General features: G+C 48.4%; 2 long non-coding RNA genes across 3 annotated transcripts in view; both read left to right on the forward strand.

Moving 5' to 3' along the window:
* Positions 1-3,776: 3,776 nt before the first annotated feature.
* On the forward strand, positions 3,777-14,996 carry LOC137841707 (uncharacterized). Its single transcript, XR_011088704.1, has 2 exons — positions 3,777-4,136; positions 7,137-14,996. It is a non-coding gene; the product is annotated as an uncharacterized lncRNA (long non-coding RNA).
* Positions 14,997-16,405: 1,409 nt separating this feature from the next.
* Positions 16,406-23,985, forward strand: part of LOC137841706 (uncharacterized) — a 36,916-nt gene continuing 29,336 nt past the window's right edge. For both annotated transcript variants that reach the window (XR_011088702.1, XR_011088703.1), the window contains exon 1: positions 16,406-17,213. This is a non-coding gene — a long non-coding RNA (uncharacterized lncRNA). The remainder of the gene's footprint in view (positions 17,214-23,985) is intronic.

A 23,985-nucleotide genomic window follows, 5' to 3' on the forward strand; every position in this document is an offset into this window, starting at 1 on the left:
GAGAAAGAAATGCCACAGAATGAGCTTCGCGGGTGCCTGGGATGGCAACCCCATCTGAGTAAATAAAGTTACATAAGCCAGTAGGTTGTAGCTCTAACTAAACCATTTATAGGTCATAAATCCACATTTCCTGGATTTTATAGCTCCTGTTTAAAAATACAAACAACAACAACAACAAAATAGTATCTGATTGGAATAAGCCTGAGCATTGATCATCCCTTAACACAAATATTGGCTCCAAAGCACTCCTCACCCTGCGTGCAGGCACGCTGCCCTGGCCCTGTGCTGGCAGCGCCCTCCAAAAGCCTGGTGATGCTCAGAGGGGAAAGCTGGAGGTGAGCAGAGCGTGGGGCACAGCCGTGCACACAGTTATTGAGGGACTTGGCCAGCACCACGTCACCATATGGTGACACGGCGATGGCACAAACAAGACGTGCATTGTGCTCTTCCTTTAAATAGCGCCAGCATCCAGAGACTATTTCTGCAGGTTTTATGGCTGTGGAGGGTGCAAGAACCCACTGGCTTTTAATAGCTTGGAGTTATTTAGAGATTTTATTTGCCCAACAGCGCTGTGCTTTCTGGGATGCTTTAGGAAGTGTTTGCAGTAGTAATGAAATGTTTCTATCAAACATCCTCACTTGGGGATTGCTAAACCTTTTCTGTTGGTAGCAGCTGTGCAGGGACTGTCCTGGTCCACTTGGGGCTGGGATGAGCACCAGAGATGAGCAAAATGCTGAGAGCTGTGCTGGTGGCACAAGGACAGTCACCTGGACCACACCGTGCATTGAGCTTCCTGGGGCAGGCTTCAGTCAGTGTGTCAGCTAGAAGGGTGGCTTTGAAACCATGGTCTGGGGACGTTTAGGATGCTGCGGGTGGCACTTAAGCATCCATAAATAGTAATTAAGCAAAGCAATGTTGTACGGCTTGTTGAGCTGTCTGTAAACTTTCCCTGGGGTCTGCACGCTTGCTGGAAACTGCATAAGCCTCCAGCAGTCAAAACAGAATAAAATACCCACAACCAGTGCTCGGAGCATTGGGGAGACTCTTCCTAAAAATGACTCCTGGGCTTGACAGCATCAAGTCTGCAAGCTCCAGAGCATGCACGTAAAGTCACTCCAATCCCTGGGGATTAGGAAAGCTGCAAGCCTTGAATCAAGGGCACAAGAAGGAACGAGAGGAGTAGGATTTGGCCCCACAGTAACCTTGAGTTGGTTGTTGAGGGCCCCTGGCACTTGTCCGAGGCCGTGTTTTATTACCACAGACGAACAACAAGTGCAGCAACAACGAATGAAGCGTCAGGAGCTTTGGAAAATGGGGGGAAACGTCTGATTTCTTTGTTCCTCCTCCTGTATGTGGCTCAATGAAATGAGTTATTCACAAGCCTGTGTGCTCCCCTTTCCCAGAAGATGGATGTTGGCCTGCCTCTTCCTTGCCATGCACAGGTGTGATGGGCACTGCCCGGGGCAGGCACCGAGCCGCTTGGTTATAACCTTGGTTTGCCTTCTTCTCCCTGCTCCCTCAGGCCGTGCTGCCCCCTGTGCTGTCCCACACATCCCGTGGTTAATCTCAGTTACAACGCTCCGTGCTCACGCGTCTGGCTCAGGAACAGTGCCTTTACTCTGATCCCTGAGAACAAACGTGTGTTTTGGATAGATAAGGCTCCATGCCCCAAAGAAGTCAATAAATAACTGCGGTTGTTAACACGGATCACTTCATTTTGGAAGTCACAAATGATTCACCTTCTCCCCAGGCCCACCTCTGGTGAGGATCAGCACAAGGCAAACAAGCATTTCACAGTTTGTTGGTTCCTTTCTTGCTCTAGTTGCATTTTCCAGAAGTCAGGTCTGGTTTTCTTTCCCCAGGTGCTGCCTCTGGGCTATATTGGGCCAGTTCACCGTGATGCCAGAAGGCATTATATACGGTGGTAGCTGGCTGAAAGGCCTCTGTGTCCTTGCTGCAGGAGATTTCAACTGGAAGAGGGACCTACAGAGGCTCCGGAGGGGTTGGTGTTATGTTAGCAGCTGTGAAGCTTTTTCACCATGGAATTAGGAGTGAGCTGCAGCATGGCAGGCGGGGCACCACTTCAGCTGGGCCTTCTCAGGTCGTGCAAAGCAAGGCAGGACACTCTTACCCATTTTACAGAAAACGTATTCAGAAAACAGTCCTGTTCCCTACTTGTTTACAGTAACTCCTAGAGACTGTTACCACACCTATGTTGGTATTCTGCAGGCCCTGGTTGTTTCACTTTCTCTCCTCATTTCTTGTGTTTGCTGGTCATTTCCATCCCTCTCTGGACTTTGCCTCCTTGGCTGTTGAGTCTGAGCAGTGCTGAGCAGAGCACATCACATACATCACCGTCCCCTCAAGGCTCTCTGCCACCTTTCCTTGCCTCCTGGTCTTCTCCTGAGGCTGCTCCTCAGCTGTAATTTTTGCTGAGAGCTTTTATCCTGCTAACTTTCAGCTCATGCTGCACTTGGACTCATTTTAATATTGTTACTATCTCAGACCTACTCCTTGTCACGCATTTTGGGAGTAGGCAGGAGACATCCAAGAATCTGAAGCCAAAAATAGAGAGAGAAAATAAAATTGTGACTTTAAAGTTCTTCTGACTCAAAACCACCTTAGTGGGACGCTTCCTTGGCTGTGGCACTGCAGCTGATGTTGGTCTTCTCCAGCTGGTCCCAGCACTGTGACTGTGCTGGACGGGACCGTACTGGCTGTCCCATGAAATCCTAAGTCCTAAAGCAGCCCTGAGGTGCTGCAGCACCCTTTGGTGTGCTCATAGGTCCTCTATGCTGCAGCACTGGGACCTGGGGCAAGCAGGATGAGTTGCGAGAGCAAGAAGCATACTAATGGATTATAAAGTGTTGGGCTGTTCACAGTCTTCTTGCCTCGGGTGCTCAGCTCACCCCTCCTGGGAGGCAGCATCTGCTCCCCGCTGTGTGACCTTACCCCGAAGGACGCATGGGATGCATGCAGCTGCTGGGCCTGGTCGGAGAGCCCTGGGGGCATCCACACCGAGAGGTAGGAGAGGCTATGCAGGGTTTGAGGCAGATGTATGGGGGGTGAAACACAAGGAGATGGCATCTTGCTGGGTACCCAAGGCTCTGAACGGAGCTGAAATGAGCTTTTGCACTGAGATACTGTTTTTTATGGTTTGTAGCTGTGTTGGTTTTGTTTAGGATCATGATGGGTTAAGTCATATATTTGTTTTTAAAACCTGACCTATTTTGTTCTGGTATTAAATACTACCTACTCTCAGAATCAGGCTGGTTTTAAATGTCCTTCTCCCAGTCTGAGCTTTCCCAGTCCCAGAAGAGAATGGATTAGCTGCGGGCTGCTGTTGTGGCATTGAATTTCTCCTCTATCACAATGTCGTAACACTTGAGTCAAATGTTTCCAGGGAATAGCAGCTCAGTTAAATAATTCTGTTTCCGGAGGAATCAAAAAGGAAACTTTCCACTTGATCTCATGCACAACATCCTATATTTACAGAAACTAAATATCAGGCATAAATTGACTTGAGAGGTGCCTTGGAACCGGCTGTGCTATTTTGATCCAGCCCTGCGACTGCCGCTGCCAAACGTGAGGCTGGTGGGAGGGCTGGAGCAGGAGACCCGAGGGGCTTTGCTGGGGGGCACGGGACGCATCCAGGCCCCCTGCTGTCACCGCTCCCCCCCTCCAGCACCAGGAAGGGTTTGGACAAAACCTTGGGTTGCAACCAAGCCAAGCACCCAGTGCTGGTGCAGCTCACCCCAGGAAAGTCCCCACACCATGGTGGTGGGGTGGATGGAGCCCGGTGGTCCCTGAGGTGGGGCACAGGAGGTGACACTGCATGGCCACCAACATTGTCCTGCCGGGGGACCGGCCACGTGTCTTCTATTTTCGGTGGTGGCACGCCGGGAGCCCGGGACGCGCCGTCTGGGCTGTTCGCCTCCTGTGGGTTTCGTATTGCTGGACACACTTGCTCCATGCCCAAAGACACTCAAGCGGTTAATTACGACCTAGAGCACTGATGGATCACATCACCGCTATTTTTAGCGCTCTCACTTCTGGTGCGAGGCCCGCATCTATCTCTTTTTGGCCTTTTATTTTCAGTTTCTCGTTGCTGTTTCCTAAACTCGTCTCAGCACCAGGTGGGCAGCAGCTGGTGAATATTTTTGTCTCCGTGCGGCACAACGGGGCTGCGGCGGGGGGGCCGGGCGCTGCCTCGCTCGCTGAGCAGCTGAAGCCGAGCGGGGCGGCAGCTGGGCACAAACCAGGGCCGTGTCCTGGGCCAGATCCTGCACCGGGTGCGGGCACGGCTGGGAACGGCAGGCTCAGCTTGCAAGAGCAGAAGGATAAGGATGCAGAAATGGGGTGGTGGTTTGGGTTTGGGGTGTTTTAGGGGGTTTTGTGCAGCTGAGGGGTCAGCTTGGTGCACCCGAGATGTGAATGTGGTGCTGGTGTGATCCCCCGGCACAAACTGGTGATGGGATGTGCAGAGGTGCTGGCGAGAAGAGCAAATGGGGTGATGTGGGCACAGAAGAGCTCCGTGTCCCTTCCCATCCCCAGCAGACATCTGCCCTTCCTCCACGCCTTGGGCAAGGACCCAGGAGCTGGACGGGGCGGGAGGAGGAAACCTGGCCTCAGGGGCGAGAGGGAGCCGGGAAAGGAAAACCCTCTCACGCCCGGCTGCTGACGGATGGGCCGGGAATAGCCGGTGCCCAATTCCCTAGAGAGCGGGCTCATAGCATGGACATAGATAGGAAAACCCACCCCAAGCGCCCGTCCCTCCCAGCAGGTGCCTGCTCCTCCCGCTCACCCCCATCGCCGGGTTCCCAGCACCTCCCCATCCCCTGCTCCATCCCCTCCCTCCACACAGCTCCTTCCCTCCCTCCCGCCAGGCCAGGAGTTCAGCTGAAGGTCGTCAAAGGGATTTAAGGCTTTGGCACAGGAACGAAAGATTTTTGTAGAGCTAAAGCAGCTCTGCTGCTCCCTGCAAGCGGCCGGCCTGTGGCTGTGTGCTCTGGCGGGCAGGCTTGAGTCTCCTGCAACATTTTACAGAATAACAAGGTGTTTCTTGTAAAGTGGCAACACCGAAAGGCCATTTGCATGGGTTACTGGTGGATGTCCTTGTTAATAGGCACACAGCTAATTCCGATTTAATGCATGCAGCTCCATAAACTGCAGTGCCGGGGTGCAGTTACATTACTGCCCATTCAACACCAGTTAACCAGCAAGAATTTAGAGGTAACTACAGGCATTAACTACATGGGTTGAGTGTAGGACCGTGTAACCATGCTCATCTGAGCTTAATAAACCAAGCACAGAGCCCTGAAGCAGAACAAAGGGAGGTAATGGCTCAAGCAGGTATATAAGCACGCAGGTGTCTGGGTGATGAGCGCCACAAACGGAGTCCTCTCCTGCACCGTGACAGCCCAAGACATGGGGAATGCGCTCCAGGTGCTGCCACACATCTGGCTACCTGGAAATGAGTTCCTGACCTTATTTATATCTCTCCTCCTGCAGCGTATGCTCAGACGAAGACGGGGACGGGGTGGATGATAGGTAAAACAAGCAGATGCAACAACAGCAGGGGCTGGGGGGAAGCGGAATCTAAGATCTTGCTGGTATCTGTGGAGTGTGTAACTGGCAGGAACATTTTAGGGCTATGAATACAAGCTGACGTATGCATGTATGTGCAAGCAACAATCCTGTGAGGCCAGGGCATGCCGATCACCTTCAGGAGAAGGAGTTTGGGGCACTCGTTTTCAATTAAAATCCTTTCATGTCCGCCTCAAGGATTTGTGGCTGCCATGCATTTTTCTCTTTTACTGTCCCTGCTTTTTATGGCTTTTTGTATCAACCTTGGTGCTAAGATGGGGTTTATTTACTGCACTTTATATGCTCTGGCTCCCCTGCTGCTGGCTGCTGTTGCAGCCTCTCCAGGCAGGGGGTGAGGCCAAGCCCATGGTTTCTTTGTGAGATGCCACCAGCTGGAGGTTTCCGTCAATCTTTGTGCCTAGAGAACCAAGTTTTAGTAGCAAACAGCGGATGGCTGTGATCCTGGTATGAATATCAGAAAGGACCGCGGGAGCCTCCTTGATTGGCAGGCAGATCGCAGCAAATGTAAAACTGTGGTATTTCTGCTAATTTGTTGGAAAGTGCAGGCTGGTTATGTATAGCACTTACACATGCAAACACACACAGATCTGTCTGCAGGCAGCACGTGGAAGAGAAGGCTCTGGATAAATCCCGCGCAAGAGATTTATCTCAAAGCAGACGGCGTGGGAGGGCCAAGGCGCAGCGACATGAGGGGGACAAAACTTAAACCCTTCATTTTCTCCCCCAGCCCATGTGCAGACAGGGGGATTGATCCTTGGGACTGCTAAGTGTGATTTGATGCATGCCCTGTGTCTTCCCAGCCATTAATTTGGGTGGCAATGGCAAGGTATTTGTATTTTATTAGCGTAAGGATGTTCACCAGACCCCTGGGCAAGGCCCTCTGTGAGGATTGCCAGTCCTCAGGATGTCCCCGTGTCTCTGGATGTACAAACCAGGCAAGGAAAACAGGTCCAAACAGGCAGGTGAGACAGACAGGAGCTGTGCTACTTCAAGCACCAACTCCATGTTGCTTTTCTAGGTTGGCAACGCAACTTCAACTTCTGCTCGTGAGATGAAAAAAATAAGGAGGTGAAAAGCATTAGGTCAGGGCTATGGTGATGGTGAGGTTGGCTGAGCCGTGAGAGGGAGCAGCAGAGACCTCCTCCTGGCTGGGGCTCTCCCCTCACCACACAGATGTTGCACAGAACCCCTCTGGACTGGGCTGGTCTCTGATACTGTTCAGGTGGCTGTGGCACTTACCTGACTGCCTGCTATTGAAGTGGATGAGAAAATAAAGCAGGTTGTCTATTTTTGATCAATGACTAAAATCAAACCATGCACGTCCTGAAAGGCAGCAGGTACTGCTAGGTGAGTGTCCCCTGTCAGCTGGAGGGGTGACCAAAGGGACCCTGTGAGGTGCCAGCCTCCAGAGCAATAGCAAGCAGACTCCGTGACAGCTGGTACAGGCCGTGTGTACACATGGGCACAGAGCATTTGGATGAGACTGCTGCTCTCATTGCCTTTTTCACATGTTACATCTTTTATTTTAGGTTGAACTGACCTTGGAGTAAAATTCCTGAGTACTGAGGAAGAGGGATGAGAGCCTGGACTCACCAATCCTCCAGCCTAACGAATGCAGTCATCGTACCGGTCATAAGAAAGGTGATGGGAAGCTTTGGAAACTGAAGATGATATGACAAGGAAGGTAAAACTGGCCAAATTATATTTTGATTCTCACTGGCTTACGCAGAATCTGTCCCTCAGGCCCCTGAGTGCTGTGAGCTCCAGCAGTGACCAGGTATTTAGCTGGCAGGTACTGTGGGAGACAGACATCCAGCAAAGCATTCACGCGTGTGCCCATTGGAATGGCATCCGAAAACACGGCTCAGCAAACTTGCTGTCATTTGGGAAACACCCCAGCTCAACAGGGAAGTTTTGCCAAGAAAGAGTTTAAATGCTGAAGAGAAGGATGGAGTTTTTTGGCATGTAATTACATTTGTGATCAGGCTTGCAGTCATTTTTCTAAATATGTCTCTTGGCATTGTGTGACTGAAAGAAAATCTGGGGCTTGGGTGGTTCTTTAATGGTTTCTTACCATTACTGTAATGAAAACCATGCTCAGACGTTAACAGTAAAAGGTCACTGGCAGGGAACTTGTTGCACCTCAGCACCCTTGAGGCTTCAAATACACCAGGGACTTGTAGTTCTCAGCATGTGAACAGTCAGGGCCAGCTCTGCCTCCTTCTCTTCCCTCTCTCCTGCACACAAGAAGCTCTGCTATGCGTCATTTAAGAGAGGTTTCAGCTCTTTTGGCTGGAGACTGGCCCAGGAGATGTGTGCAGCTCCCAGAAAAGTCCAGGGCAGGTACCAGCCCCCCTCCTGGAGCAACAGCCATCTGCAGGCCAGGGCTGTGGGTCCTGGGCTGCAGCGTAGGGCTTAAAACATCCCCCCTCAGGTATTTTTTATCACTCTTTACCGCAGCAGGTCTTTGTATATTTATTGACAGTTGGTAAAAGCAAAGCTTTTGTACCCAAGCACCTCTGTTCTCCTCTTCAGCTCAGCCCTTGCAGCCCAGCCAGAGTGAGGGCGAGCTGGAGCACACCAGGCCCCGCAGCTCGCTTGTGCTCGGCTCTCTTCAGCCAGACCAAAACCTTGGATCCAGCTGCCCGAGAATGGTGGTGAACTTTGGATCTGAGCTCCTGTAATAAGTACTTGCTTGCCCTGGCTGTTGGCTTAAAACTCTGTGGGGAAAAAAAAAAGTGTTTCTAGGGATTATGTCTGAACTAAGAGTGCCAGTTGAAAGGAGAACCGTGTCCAGCCAACCCTTGTGTCCAGCTCATGGGCTTCTCAGGGGAAATGAGTGACTAGAATGAGACAATGAATGAGATAAATAGCATTTAACTGGTATTGTAATGAACCTTGAGCAGTCTGCCTGTGTGCAGAACCTGCAATTTATCTCCACGGCTGTTCTGTGAGTTTTTAAAAGAGGCTGAGAATTATTCACCAAATCCCCTGAAGGACGACTGCCCAGTGGTCTCCTTTGAAAGTCCCAGCCATGTCCCACTGGGGAGATAGAGCTCCAGGTTAAATATGCCATAGAAAGGCTTGGATTACTTTGTGAAGGGCAGTAGCATGCAGGAGGATAGCAATGTTGTGTGTCAGTACCAGGCAGCCGAGCACGAAGCGATGAGGCTCCGCTACCGCTCCCTGGGCAGCAGAGGTGGCTTTTGGCCCTGCTTGGTGCTGCCCGGCTGCTGGTGGCAGGGCTGTCAGCAGTGGGCTGAGATGGGTGGAAAGAGGAACACTTCTATGGACACAAGGCATCTCTGCACGCTCACTTCTCCTTCTCTTCAGCCTCTAGGAAGCCTCTTGGAGAGTGCTGCAAAAAGCAGAACATGCTCAGTCCCTCCCCTAGGCCAGTGTGCGCCTAACCCAAACTGCGCCTCCAATTAACACCTCCACGGATGAGGCTGGGGAAGATCAGCGGGGCTTTGATTTAATAATTTCCTTACAGATGTTGTCTGCTGAAAGCTGGAAGGGAGGGTCTGATTGAAGGCCATGCTCTAATTAAATCCCAATTCTTCCACCAGCCCCAAGGTCCTGGGTGACACAGCCTGTGGTGTCCCCATCCCCAAGGATGGGCTGGGAGGAGGACAAATGGGACGGTGACATTACCACGAAAGAGTCAGGGCACAGTTGCCCCACTTGCAAATGTTTTTGCAGGCTTGTAGAGGACAGAAACATGTTTGCAAATACGTGGTATTTGCCAACAAAATGAGATTGCTTAACAAGTAAGAAGGAGAAAAAAAAATGAATGCAAAAGTAATAGAAGACATAGCCAAAGACTTAGGCCTACAAATGGGATTTTCTCAATTTTTAAATCTGGCTGGGGTCACTTTCCAGTCCTACATGAGGAATAACACAATTTTCACCTGCTACGTAAGATTCAGCTATGGTGTGTCTAGGGGGCTGTGAAGATTAATGGTGTTTGTGCCATACAGTAGACTTTTACCAGATAGCAGTGGATTTCCAGGAAGGGAGGCATTTCTTAAGCCACTGCGGAGAGCTCAGCACAGCCCACTAAATAAGCCGATGACTCCCTTGGCTCCGCTCCTCGGGGCATTTCTTAAAGTGCAGTCCTGGAGCACAGTGTTCTTAAATCAAAGCACAAAAATAACCAAAACAGTATCAAGTGAATTGTAAGAGCTGGCAGAATGGAGGTAATAAACAAGGTTAAAACAGTCCGATAACAATATCCTGTTACAGGAGAAGAATTACCAATATTCTGTAATGGTGAAATATCAAACTTTCTGGTGACAAGGCATCGATTTTCCCAAAAAGGAAAGCGAGAACAAGCTGCAGCAGTAATGCAGCATGTGTGAGCACAGAGAGGGGATAGCTATGACAACACTGAATAAGTATCTCATCTCCAAGAGCTCGAGCTCTGTGACCTTTAGCAGTGTTCGGGATTGTATGTCTGTTTAGGATGTCATTAAACATGACAAGCTTCCTCCAAATGAATAGTGCGTAGAAGTAATTGGAGCAGTTTGAAGGGCCAGATTCCTAACTAGCTACTTAACTAACTTGGAAAAGCTACACGTCATTAGGAAACCCAACACAAAAATCTAGTTTAGCAAAATTTAGTTTTGGATAATAGCTCTTTACCCCGTGTTCAAGTTAATAACCTGGTTTCCATGACGGGCCCAATAGAGGGGATGGTCCTGTGCTGGTCCCAGTGCTTGGTGTGCCATGGAGCTGAGGGCAAGTTACACATGTCCAAAAGGTAAATTTAGATCATCTGGAATAGCCCTTAGGATCCAGGTAGTTTATCTCATGCTGAGTAGATGGCTATGTGATCGCTGACAGCTTTGCAGACCTCTGAAAGAGGGAGGGATTGCAGCAGCCACTGGGGCTCAACCCGAGGTTTAGTACTCTAAGGGTGGTGCTATAAGCATGTCTCTTGTGGCCGGGTAAGTTATGAGTGGCATTTGAAATCCACTTTACAGAGTAGAATAAAGAGAGTGAAGAATTGTAAGGTAGCTTGAAGACTGACATTAATTACCCAGTAATTTTCTAGCTGTGATCCATGAAGTACTTGTTGCTGATCCCCAGACAGATGGCTAGTCACATAGGACGGGCTTCTCCTCTTTATTTCCATCTGCTATATTTCATTAAGACAGCTAAAAATAAAAATATCCCTAATGTTATTTTTCCATGCAAGCTACTGCTAGAGTGATTTGATGCAACTGTGACTAGAAGAGTTTCCAAGAGACAAGATTTTCTTAATTAATTTGTGATCCTTGGCATAAAAATTGACTGAGAACCCCTACACAAGACTTATCATGAGAGCTACACTTTCTTCTAAGTGCTATATATCTAGAAGAGTTGGTTCAAAACAGCTTCTCTGATATAAGGGGAGTAAAGACTTTGCCGTCCCTTCTGAGCTGAAGTTCCCATTTTTGCATTCAAACCAGTTGTAGATGGTGACTACAGAATGGAGATGTAATCAGGGAGATTCTTCAGGCATGAAGTCTTTTATTCCTCTGTGTAGTAGGAATATCTCCAGAAGCAGCTGTTCCTCACAGCTCCAAGCTTCTTTTCAGCCAGCACAGTGCCCCAAAGTGTTTCGCAGGTTGTTTTGTTCTGTCTTTTATGGATTGTTTGCTCTATCTAATGTGTCTTTGCGTGGTAAAGCTGGATTCTTGCACACACAGCTCTACTAACTTCAGTGTTTAGTTTCTGGACTTAGCTAACACTTGCTCTCCAGAACTGAAGGTGAAATCTGGGACTGATATCTTAGGCCTGGGCTATTTTTATTCTTCACTACACAAGTCATTGCCATAGTCCTCCTGAATGCTGATCACAGATGCTTACAAGAGATCAACTCTATTACTTCACCCTGCTTTCAAAAGCCTAAAGAAAGCAAGCTATTTTAAACAGCACAACCCAAAGCACCACCAGTACTACGTCTCAGTGACACTGCCTACAACACAGATGAGAACCTTTGTTCCTACCCCTCCTTTATTAGTTGCTTCTGCTTAGAAAAACAAGCAATTTCCTCACCCTCCTGGCAACGTTCCCATGAGGAAATTCCTCCTCCCAAGCCACAGCCACGGAGCCACTCACACAATCCCTCCTTCTGTCGGATCACGCTGTTTTCCCATTTGCCTGGGCCCTGGCCACGCACCCCAGCCCAGGAGAACCTTTGGCTCCATTCTTGTGCCTGTTCTTCCTCCTCCAAGAGCCTTTATTTGAGTTCCACCCTAAGATCACACTGACTTAGGCCCCAGTTTAGCAAGGAATTTTATCACGTGCTTACGTGTAATTGACTTAGACCTTCAATCTGTTTTTAGCTTATCAGAGCCATGGGTGGGTAAAGCCACCCGTCTGCGCGCTCCTGACGCCCACGGAGGTTGCCTGTTGACACTGTTGAGTGAAGAGCGCACGGGCCTAAAACTGAGCAGAAACTCAGATAAGGAGGACTGCTGAGCTGGACTCCATCCAGCATGGTGGCACATCTTTTAAGACCTAATTATCTCCACACAACACTGCGGAGGTGTCAGCACCATGGCTGTGACACACTGCAGGTTATTGGGTGCTTCGACCGCAACTCGCCACTGGTGTGTAGTAGTAACCAAACTTGGGTAGTCTGTGCTCTGCTCAGACTTCATTTTGGATATCAGCAGCTTTTCCTGCCCTAAGTCCTGAGTAAGGACTTTAGGAGTAAGCCTTAAACTTTGGATCAGAGAATGTGTCTAATTTTGGCAAAAAGCAATGAGTGCCTCCAGCCCAGAAAAAAATAAATAAAAATCCAGTAATATTAGATCCAGTATTTTATTCTACTTAAACCACAGTGAAGTTTGACACAGAAGCACCTAATTTTCCTGCAGGGCCCCATCACATCAGTACAAGGCCTACAGACAATTGCAAAAGAAGTGGAAAGACGCCCTGGATTTCACTTGGCCCCTTATAACTTTTACCTTCAAAGTCTGGCATATTTAATTCAGATCATATAAAAATTCCAGTGGTGAAGGGTGGGGAAAATTGAATGTTGAATGAAGACTTTTGTTTTCCGGAACAGAGCTGAAATGAAGAAGAAGCTGGGCTGTGACGATCAGATTTCTGCTATAGGTCAGAAGTTCAGTGTATCATCAGATTTCATGTCATGGGGCTGTTCTGTTCCTAATTGCAACCAGCCAGGACCCAGCCCATTGGTGAGCTTTTACTCTGTGCTCCTTCCATAAGATATATATTGTAGTCAAAGTAGTAACTAAATCATTTTAATTGTATTTTAAAAGCAAATCATTACCTTTCAACTCCACAACACAGCAGAAAATGAAAAGCCATGCTGGCTTACAGTCATGTAAAATATAAAAGCCAATACTGGATTGTTGCCGCAGCAAGTTTATTTTGCACAAATTTAATACAAGCATTCAGCTATAAAGCTCTGGTAGCTGTGATCTCTGATTTGAAGGTATCTGGAACCTCATGGTAAAAGGAGCCAAAAGCCCCAAGAAACCTGGTCCAAGGGCCCATACCCCAACCCCACGGATTGGGTGGGGATGTGTGAAATACGGCTCAGCTGGGCAGAGTTGGTGCAGTAGGAGAGAAGGGACCTGTGCAAGCAGCACCAGGCAGTACAAGTCCTGAGTGATCCCACTACATAACTAAATTAATGATTTATACGTCTCAGGGGGAGCAGCTATAGCTACATCTGAAGTTGAAATGAAAAACAGCTTAGCACTTAGCTGATGATCGACTTTTTGAATAATTTAAATTGGTCAGAGACATCCAGGGTGGACTTGTGTAACCTCCTATGGACATCCATTCGTCTGCAGAATTAAAGGAGACAGCGTGTGAGTTGTTTGGGCAGCTGCATCACAATGCTGCAACAACATTAAATTATGACAGAGAAACACGGGCTGTTATGCAAGGATGATGTGGGACCTCGACTAAGAATCAGGCTGGGGTATCTCAAGTTAATCCAGTAGCTAACAAAAATGAATCTACCATTCCTAAAATGCCTTCGCATCATGAGTGTCTTCTGCAGAGCACCTCTTACTGCACTTCTGCTCTCTCAAGCTTTTGGAAGCCCCTGTCTCATGTGGTGATAGAGTCTTAGAGAAGTTTTATTCTTCCTATGTCCAGGACAGACCATCTTGTGACCTGCACCGCATCCTCTCCTTAATAAATCATCTTCTAAACCTTTTCATACTGAAAAGAGGGCATTCACATGTTTCAGCGTATTCTGGTTTCCCTGGTTGGGAAGAACGAGGCTCTTGCTGGTGCTGCAGGACAGCTTGGAGATGTAGGCACTGCCTCAGGCTGGGGAGCAGCGCCAGCCAAGAGGAGCAGGACTGCCTAGAAGACACGTCTGTATTCCTCAGATGCTCTGCATTGCTCTCAAAGCCAAGAAACCTGAAGCTGCAGTGGCAAGTCAGACTTCCTCTCGAGATGGAGTCGAGGCAGGCTAATTTTAGCCACCATGCGCTATGCAAATCACCGCTCTGTAGCTGGGTTTATTTTTTAAAGCTCTGACTGCCAAACTGGCTGCAGGGCACAGACTTCACGTGGGTCTTGGAGGTTTGAAACCGGCTCTTTGGTTTCTGGTGCTGCCTTTCAGATGGGGGCAATGTGTGCTCAGAGAGGCAGGCTAGAAAGCACTCTTTCAGCAGGGAAGGTCTAGATGACCGGGTTAGATCATGCGTTGCCTTTCTAGCTGGCTGGAATTAGCTCTTGGTGCTTTTGTGGTCCTACATATAATTTTTCTTTTTCCTTGAAAACTCCCCTGATAAGCCACACACCGTGGGCCTGCCAGAGATGGTGGGAGTGCTGGTGTGGACCTTCCTGGTAACTGGACCATGCCCAATACCAGTAGATAAAGGAAGCACATCTCTATTGGCTTCTAGGTGTATCCTCTAAATGTTTGGAACATGCATAGGGTTTACTTTAAACTGTGGCTGAATGTGATTTCCTAGGAAAGAAGCATTTCTTAAAAAAATTATTATTAGACTGTGATTCATGGCACTCATTTAAAAGACAGAGGCAGATATGGGGAAGCGAGGCGGGATACGCTTCCAGTAAGCCCAGGCTTTAGCACAGGCAGTAAATTGTTACATTTCTCTTCAATATTAAGAAGATTTAGCACACAGAGTTTCATCTGATAGCTTTCACAATGTCTTTATCATGAGCCATACTGTGACTGAGTTGTAGTTTGTATCTAAAAGAAACAATTCTCTATTATTTCATATCTACATGTCATAGATAGCTTCAGAAAGTTTGCTCTCTCAGCTTTAAGAACAACCACTTCCCTGCTTGATGCCTTACCCATAACTCAAGCAGGTCTGCATGGAGTATGGTTTTGAAAGGCACTTTGAATCCTGGACTCCAAATGAGGCAGGCAAGCAAAAGCAGGAGCTCGATGTCAGCTGTAAAATTAGTTTTAAAGGCACTCCTATGGCCCGTGGCTGATCTGGAGTCTTTGATGTAAGTGCTTAGGATCTGGGGCTTGAACCACAGCGAGTGGTCGGAACTGCTCCTTGAAATCTGCTGTGGACTTCAGGGGTGACTTTGAGAAAAAAATGTGCATAGCATAATGCAATTTCGATAGGGAAGCTCTGAAATATCCCATTGCATGCAGGGCACGAGAAGGGACTGCCACTGTATTCCTTCGAACGCAGGGAGCTAACGCATTGTGCATTCATTTCCATTTACGTGCACAATCTGCCCATCTTGTGAGAGTCCAGCAGTGCTTAGAGAAAAACACCACCAAAATTAAAACAAATAGCTGTAGGGCTGTACATAAGCTGTGCGGCAGCTCCCCAGCCATTAGAAGGGGGGGACTGGGGAAAACATCTTTTGCTGGGACAGCGCAGGCGCCCCGCAGCTCCCCGAGGTGCTGGGTGACACCGGGGGCTGCCGGGGGTCTGAAGGGACCTGCTTCAACCCCAGCGCTCCTGGAAAGCACATCTCCAGGGGAAGCGATGCCAGTGTCCCGAACCTAAGAGTGGGGAGCAATAAAGAGCCTCTGTGGAGATGAATGGTGCGTTTGTGCTGCTGGGCGTTTCAGCCGGACGAGCAGACACGCTTGCCTTTCAGCATGGCTACACTCTATTTTTGTACATTTTCTGTGTCATTTCATCACCGCTCAGCTTCATATTAAATCTGACCTTTCTGCACTTGACTAGGGAAAGGCAATCACTTACTCTGCCTTCTTCAGAGTTATATATCGCCACATACGGCAGATAGATAAGTGTATCTGGAAAAATACGGCTGCATGTGAGACCCGGCAGGAAGAAGTATCTGCGAGCAGGTCAGGATCCACTTACAGACCTCCCAGACCTGCTTGGGCACAAGTATGTTTTTCAAGTTGGGTATTTAACTCCCACTGGCTCCCATGAAAACTCAGTGTATTGGTAAGCTGCATAAAATCTTTTGCTTAGAACCAGTGGAAAGAGACTTCAGTTCCCCATTCCGCACCACTGCAGCCAGGCCCCGAGTGAGCACAGTGAGGTTTCTGTGATTTATGATGCTACAAAGAGTCGGGAAGTTTAGGAGGAGGAAAAGGAATATTTCAGGTTTCATTCAGTGGATAGAGACGGATCTAAATACGCTGTTGTGCAGCCCTTGGACTGGAACTGAGACTGTGCACTGCACAGAATAAACATCAGCCAAAAGGAGTTTAGTACCTAAGTGCCTCCAAGTACCCTGGATTTCCAGGGGATAACAACAACCACACACAAGCAGCTCTGTTCGAGCACCGTCACAGAAACTTCGGGGGCCTCTTCTAGTGAATGCATCTACAAATGACATGCTCCAAGTCCAGATTTGATCTCTTGGCTTCTGAAGATACCAATTGCTGTAATGCAGTGATAATTCTGAGCTGATCACGAGGCTAACACAGTGGGAGCAGTACGGGAACAGGGCAGGGCTGCAGTTTGGGTCGAGCCCTAAATATCTTTAAGCCTTGCAGCTGTGTCTGTTCTGCAAGTCCAGGAGCAGAGTAAAGGAGCCTGCACTGTGCTAAGTGTTGCTCCAAGTGCTTAGGCTTCTTGCTCCTCCTAGCACCGTGGTGTGATGCTGCCCTGGGCAGCAGAGGCACCTGGCTGCTCCTGCCGACAGCAGCTAACGAGCGACAAGGTGACGAGGGTCAGCGGCAGCAAATGCAAGGGCAGGGCTCCCAGCAGGCAGGGGCATGAACCCGAATCAAGGTCAAGAGAGTGGCTTGGTGTCACAGCTTATTCTGCTCATCTTATTCGTGGAAAAGCTGTGCTTAATGTTGAAGTGATTAAAGAATAATTTAGCTTGATGCGGAAGCATCATTCAACAAAAACAAAGGCAGTTTAGCTAAAATTGGTTTGAAAATGCTCATTAATTAAGCTCATGTAAATCTGCGTAGATGTGGGCTTGCTAACACTCTTTTCCCCCCTCTTCTTATCTACATGTGACTAATTATTTGTCTAATTATGATGTAATTGTGTGGCCTTGGGATCACTGATTACAGATGCGCTTCCTTTTCTCCCTGCTTTGTCTGAATCCAAGCGGAAGATGGGATGCTCTGCTGGGATGTGCTGCTGCTCCTTTTGGCTGCAGTCTTGACCTTAAAAAAAAAGAGAAGAAAAAAGTGAGTAAGCTGAGCTATTTATAGTTGAGCTAATTATTTTGATGTGATATGACAGCAGTGGAGTCTGTTTTCCCTTCACTCAATTAATGGCAATGGAAAAAGCATTCAATACCCTTTTAACAGCGTTCATTGGCTGCAATACAAACCTTTGCTTAATGCTTTAAGACACGGGATTTTGCAGTACGGCGATGGGGGGCACAACTCTCTGTTTTCTCTGCTTGATGGAGGAGAAGCTGCAGCGTGAGTGGCAGCAAGGAGCTGAAAGGGAATTACTGTTATTAAAGGAAAAATCCATTATTTGGTAGGAAGGTAGCATGCAGCAAGCACATGCAGACTGCCACAGAAAAGTGTACAGGACAAAACTCAGACCTCTTCTAGGATTCTTGGTGGGCTCTAGGAAGGTTGAGCATTGCTGTTCACCACAGGGGGAAACTGAGGCAGGAGCATACTGCCTTGGTAAAGGTTGCAAAGCGATTAAATGGCCAGACAGTAATAAACTTGGTCTGTGGTCTCTGATAAATTCATCAAGAAAGTGAATTTATACTGAACTTGTGATCCTCTTCTATGTATTTGTGCCATTCCCACACATGAATTCAAGGAGGGAGACATTCTGGGCAGCAAACAAAAGGGGGAATGTGGAAGGGACAGAGCAGGATGTCTTGTCAGCAGTTTTTGTTGTCCGTGACTGAAGTTTCAACAACAGAACCCCCCCCAAGCACCACGATGTATTTTGTTGGTCTCTGGGGAAGTTGTTAATAGCAGCTAACCCTGGTCTCTCTTCGGGAGCTGGATGAAAACTAGATTTTTATCTTCTAAGATTTGGGAATTAAAAAAAAAAAAAAGGCATGAAACAGATCCCTATCTTTAATCAAGACACAGTTTGAAATCGTAGACGCCTGTGAGTTAGTTCTGGTGGGAAAAGCCTTTCACCCATTGAGTTAAAGGCCTGGGGTCTTGCTCCCCCTCCAAGACTCATAAAACAGCTTTTCTTCCCTGCTCCGTGCTGCCCTCGGGGAGCTGTGGCTCATCCCTCTGCATGACCACAGAGCTCCTGCCAGAGGGCTCGCCGTGCATCGCCGTGCTTCCTTCTCTGCTGCATGAGAGGAAGAGCAAACACGCTCTCCCCTCCTTTTAAGGCTCTGAAAGCTGTGTGCTTCTCAGGTTGCGTTTTGTGACCTTTCAGGCTCTCAGAAAGCAGGTGCTGTTTGTGAAGCCTTTACGTGACTGCCGCTTTGTTTTCATTTTATTTATCTTTTTTAACCATGTGGGTCAGGCAGCTGCAGGTACAGTGCAATATTCATGAGAGGCTCTGATTTATGCAGGCACAAGGCTGTGCGGAGGGATTACAGGGTACTGAATGTTATATGCAGCTTTAATTTCTTTTCATGACCAAAGGATACAGCCAGAGTTTCTCCAATATGGAATTTATGAGAGGCTCATTCATGCAGGCTTTAAAGGGGCCCTGTATCTGTGCTTTGCAAAGGAAGAAGAGCAACGACCGGCAGGGCGCGGATGCGGCTGGGACCAGGCGCTGCACTGAACCTGTGGGGCAGCTGAGCTGCAGTTAAAGGAAATTATATATAAAAGCATGGGCAGGGCAATTAGCATGACACCTAAATGGCCTCTGTGTCTGGCAACCAGGCATTTATGCAGCAACCCCAGCCTCCCTCCAAGATAGGCACCCATTACGGGGGCACCGAGAAGCTCGGCTGCAGCTCGGTCCTGTTCTGGGCCAATTTTGGTGTTTTCCCCGAACTGCCGGCCCCTTCTCCTGGGGCAGGGTGTGCCTGCAGCTCACCAGACACTGCCCTCCACCAGACATTTGTGTTGTGGGTTATGAAATGGGGCTGGCACATGATGCCGGGTGTTCAGCCTGGGGATACAGCCCGGCAGCACAGTGTGAGCATCGAACGTGCGCTGTGCAGCCCTTCCCTGCCTCGGGCACCGCACGGCGATTTGTGGGTACTTCCATTGCACGTGGCTGTTTTGTAGGGCGGGATGAGTCTTTGGAAAGTCACTGGTGTGTTTCTGCAGTGGAACTGAAGCCATCAGGGTACTCTGAAAACTGGTAGTGGGTTTCTGATCGACGACCCCACCAGGCGTTGGTTATAAAAGGTCTGGGCGTTTGTGACCACCTCCAGCTGCCTGGGTCAGGGTGAGGGGAAGCCCTTCCATAAGCCCAAGAAGAAGTCATTTCCAAGTCTGACACCTCAGAGCATGGCACATGCTGTGCTTGGTGCTTTGCGAAGGCCTGTGCTTGGTCTCCAGTCCTTTGGTGGCTGCTGCTGGTGCCAGAGCCCCTGAGCCTGACCTGGCCACACGGCCAAAGCCTTGCTACATCCCACAGCCATCTCCTCGAGCTCCTATTTCTGCACAAGGGGAGCTTTCCTTCGATCTCCCTCTGCCATGCCATCCAGGAAAACAAAAAGGCGCTGCTAACATCTGCTCTCTTCTCCTCCTACATGCAGGCTCTTTCTCGGCTCCCCATTAAACCCCTTCCCACACAGAGGCGTAGGCAGCCTTATGCGCGTACATCTCGGCGTACAATTTCTCCCGTCCCTTGGGAGCAACATTTGCAGTGGTGACTGGTGCGGGTTTATTTCTGTTCTTTGCTACGGCTTTGGTTAACGGGCTGCTCGGGCTCGAGCTGCTCCTGCTCCTCTGGTGATCAGACCCTGTACCGAGCAGTGGCAGGGCTGACATGGAAGCTTATGGAGATGCTGAGAGTGGGTGGAAATGGATGAGGCAACGTATGTAGACGCTGCACATTGCTAAGCTACGCTCAGGTGCATTTACTTCTTCCAAGAGGAGTTACTAAGGAAACAAGGAGCTGTTTTCTGAAAAAAACAGACGGTTCTAATGAGCAACAAAAGCTATGCTTGTCCTTCAACTTCTGTGCATTTGGGCCTGTTCTTTGGTCTCCAGTCATTGAGAGGTGGCTGGCTGGGGGCTCTGCCATCTCCCTCTGGCCCTGGTCCTGTCCCTGGAGCCCCCAGCTGCGGCAGCGTGCCAAGCACTTCCCATAAAACGCACGAGCTCTGAGTCACTCCTTCTCCTGGCAAATGAAACAGGAGAATCCATCTGGGCTCGTTCCATCCTTAAAAACTTGCCATGTTTTGCAATCTGCACATTTTCTCCCCTGACTGGAATGGCTTTGCTTTTCCTGAAGCTGGCATGGCTTTTTTGTTGCAACAAGAAAAATCCCCATCAAAATAAATTTTGCAGAAAAGTTGAATCCGAGAGGTTCAAAGCCAAGCTGTGCCAGCTGGTGCACCATGAAGCTTTGCAAAAGGGGCTGTGCTCCCTTCTGCAGCCCTGACCCAGCCTTGCAGCCCACTGGGGCTTCGGCATCCATGGGGACCTGGACTAGGGTGCAGGTGGCATGAGTCTTCTGCGATGTTTGGGTCGCCTTTGTGGTGCAGAGGCTTGTGTCATGCATGTAAAACTCAAAAGAAGCCAACCTGCATCCCACCAGACACTTGGCCAATAATTGAAATGAGTGATTTACTCTTTGAGGAACAGCGATTATCCTTGGAAACACAGCAAGGTGGTTAACTGCGCCACCAGGCATTAAGAGTTGTGTTGAGAGAACCTCTTCCCAACAGAAAGGGTTTTAAGACAGAGTGTTACTCTGGAGAGAAAAAATCCGTTTTCCCAAAATAGAGATCCAAATACCTAGAACAATTCAGAAAATGCTGTAAAAGAAACATGAATAGCAGCAATATTGTTAAGAAAGAATACTTTGAAAGGAATTATAATCCCCAACTGAAGTTCTCCGGTATAGAAGCAAAGAAAAAGATTTTTTTTGGGGGAAAAAAATCCATATTTCCTGAATAGTGTGTTTAGTTTGGTGGGATGTGACATAATTGTGTATTTTCCCACCATTCAGAAAGTATAATTCGCCAAGTTATCACAAGGAACACTTGCTCATTAAAACAAAAAATCGGAGCTCACTAACTCGGTGCATTTTGCAGTGTGATTAACGTGCTGGCTTCCAGAGTATTTAATTCAAACAAAGGAAAAGTTCAAAGAGAATGGTTCAGTTTATCTAAGTGTATAATTTTTTTCCTGTGAACACAGAAAAACACAAATAATGGTTTCTGTTGTTTTTGATAGACCCACAGTGCTACCAGATTACAGCCAAATGATCCTAAAGACATAAACTTTTTTCAGGCTTCAGACTTTGCTATCAAGCAATTAAAAAACAAACAAACAAACAAAAACAACAGCAAAAGGTGTTGAAAATTAACTCCAGAAGAAAGGAAAAGTTTGTTACGTATGGATTTTTTTTCAATTTTATCTATTCTTGATAAGTCCTGTTACAGCAGGAAGGCGCAGGCGGGTTTTTGGGCTGCCCCTGCCTGCATGTCTGCGCTGTAACTGGTGACTGGAGGGGTCAGCGCCTTTCCTATGGAAATATCAGATTTTGCCTGGGTACTGCCCATTGGGTTTTGCTCTAGAGGCCTGATCCAGTCTGTGAAAAGTCCCCGGAGCAGCTGCAGCTCTGCTGGTGCCCGCAGGGGAGCGAAGCTTGTAGCTCCCCGTGGGGCTGCACCACTGCAGCTCTGTGCTGGGTGAGGCAGGTGGGCTTAGGAGGATGGGGGGTGCAGGGGGAAAAATAAAGAGAGGCTTTTTGATGGGAAGGTTCACAGCTTTCTTTGATGTCCTATATAGTGCTTTATTTTTTTTTTTTCTGAAATGTTTTCAAATTACCTGCAATGTTCTCAAGCAGTGTTTCCAGCAGTCACAGTCTGACATGGAATATCATTATATTGGAGGAAAACAGGAGAATGAAATGGAAAACAAAATAAGAATGAAAAATACCAAGAGTAAGGTTTCCATTAAATAGTGATCTGGGTTGTCTTCTTGTTTGTTTGATGTCATTATGGTTTTAAAACAGTAATATGGATTAGCCAACAAGCATGGTCACATCCAGCTTAGATCCTGCATTATTTTTGGGGGTGGAAGCTGCCGTCCCTTCCCGGGGAGCCCCAGGCGATCGCTGCTCTCTGGGCAGGCAGCAACAACTGCGGGAGCGCTCTGCTGGCAGCCGCCTTGGCAAAGCCCTGCTGGATCAGCCTGGGGTCACGGGGTGGTCAGGGCGAGCGAGGGAGGAAAATACTTTAGGGGTGAGCTGGGATTCCCTCCGAGGTCCCAAATAGCACCGGCGGTCTCGCTATTTAGGATGGCTTTAAAGTCGCAAGAGCAAACGCTGCGGGTTTGTACCTCGATGGCCACTTGATGTCCAGCAGCAGCTTGACGTTACCACGGCTGGAGGATGTGCAGGTGCTCAGAGCCCCTCGAGGAAGGGTTTGTGCCCGAGGCACGAGGAAGGGTTTGTGCCTGAAGCATGAGCAGAGCGTGCACAGGGGCAGTAAATGTAGGCATGGCTGCAGCACCACCCAGCTTCGGGCTGAGCCCAGCGGTGACTCAGGGCAGCCAAACAGCCCGGTTCTGAAACCTGCGTGTCCAAATCAATGCCCGGCAACCCCGGTTTCGCCCGGCGCTTTTGTTCCTGAAATAGGCAGATTGCTAAAGCCCTGACTAGAAGAAACATCAGCTGAAACCTACAGTGTGCTCACAGCCTTCAATTAAAATATATCTATATTATTCCCTCAATGAGGAATTATCGCTTGAATGAGGAGTTCAAATAAGGGAAGAGAATTTCTGCCTCTTTTCCTTAAACTATTAAAAGGCCTATCTGTCTTTCCAATTTAACATCCCTGGGCATTGGCAGTGTCGCAAGAAGCATTTCAGAACCGAGGCGAAGCTGTAATCCCTCAAGAGCTGGCAGGGAGCTTTTTTCTTTTTTTGGATATTTCGCTTTTCCATTTACCCAGGAGTTTATTGCCTAGCATTTGCTCATTGGATTTGGATGCTGCAGGGAAGACAGCCAGCGGATTACCGGGGACCTGTTTAAGCCCGCACCCTGTGCAGAAAGAGTTACTGAGCTGCTGGTGTTGTATCCCAAAATAAGCAGGGCTGTCTCGAGCCAGCACGTTTCTCACAAGCTTTCCCATGAGATACCCCTGTGTCTTCAAAATGGGATTTTCCTGCAGTGGCAAACATGAAAATGTACTCGAGTGTTTTGCTCAGCTATTAGCGGAGCTGACGAGTGCTGCGAGGAAGTAAATAACACCAGATACCGCGGGTATGCGAGTCCCTGGCAGCGCGGGGCTCTGCTCACTCGCCTTCTCCAAACCCTTGCTCTGCCAGGAATGTTTGTGGGAGCTGAGGGCTTTACAGCCAGTGCTGGGGAACACTGGCACCGAGCAAATCTTAAAGTTCACGTTTCCCCACTCATCTGTGTGAAAAAACATCCGTGGGTTTATGTTGCTCCGGCACAGGGACAGAAATGCACCGTGCAGTTCAGAGATACCAAACATAGCTTTTTTTTTTTTTTTTTCCCCAGCCTTTAAATATTTACAACAAATTGCTTGGGAAGCAATCACACACTGTTCATTTTCATTGTTAATCTAATAAAATTTTGAAATCAAATTTTGCAAAAAAACCTGCTAGTAAACACTTTATGGCGAGCTTAAAAAAAAAAAAAAACACCCAAAAAACAACAGAAGACCAGCTGTGCTAGCACTTGAGATTTATTTGGGCAATTACAGCTAATAGGAAACGCAAGTCTCCTAAAGAAATTATATTTTCCTCTTCAGCTGTTGAGGAACGCTGCACGGGGCGCTGATGACAGTACGGCAGTGGGTGTGCTGGGGCAGGTGTCGGGCTGGCAGCTCGTTTTCCTGGCTGCCCTTTTCCTTCCACGTGTC

The sequence above is a fragment of the Anas acuta genome, chromosome 18 (genome assembly GCF_963932015.1).
Source record: "Anas acuta chromosome 18, bAnaAcu1.1, whole genome shotgun sequence".
Lineage (NCBI taxonomy): Eukaryota > Metazoa > Chordata > Aves > Anseriformes > Anatidae > Anas > Anas acuta.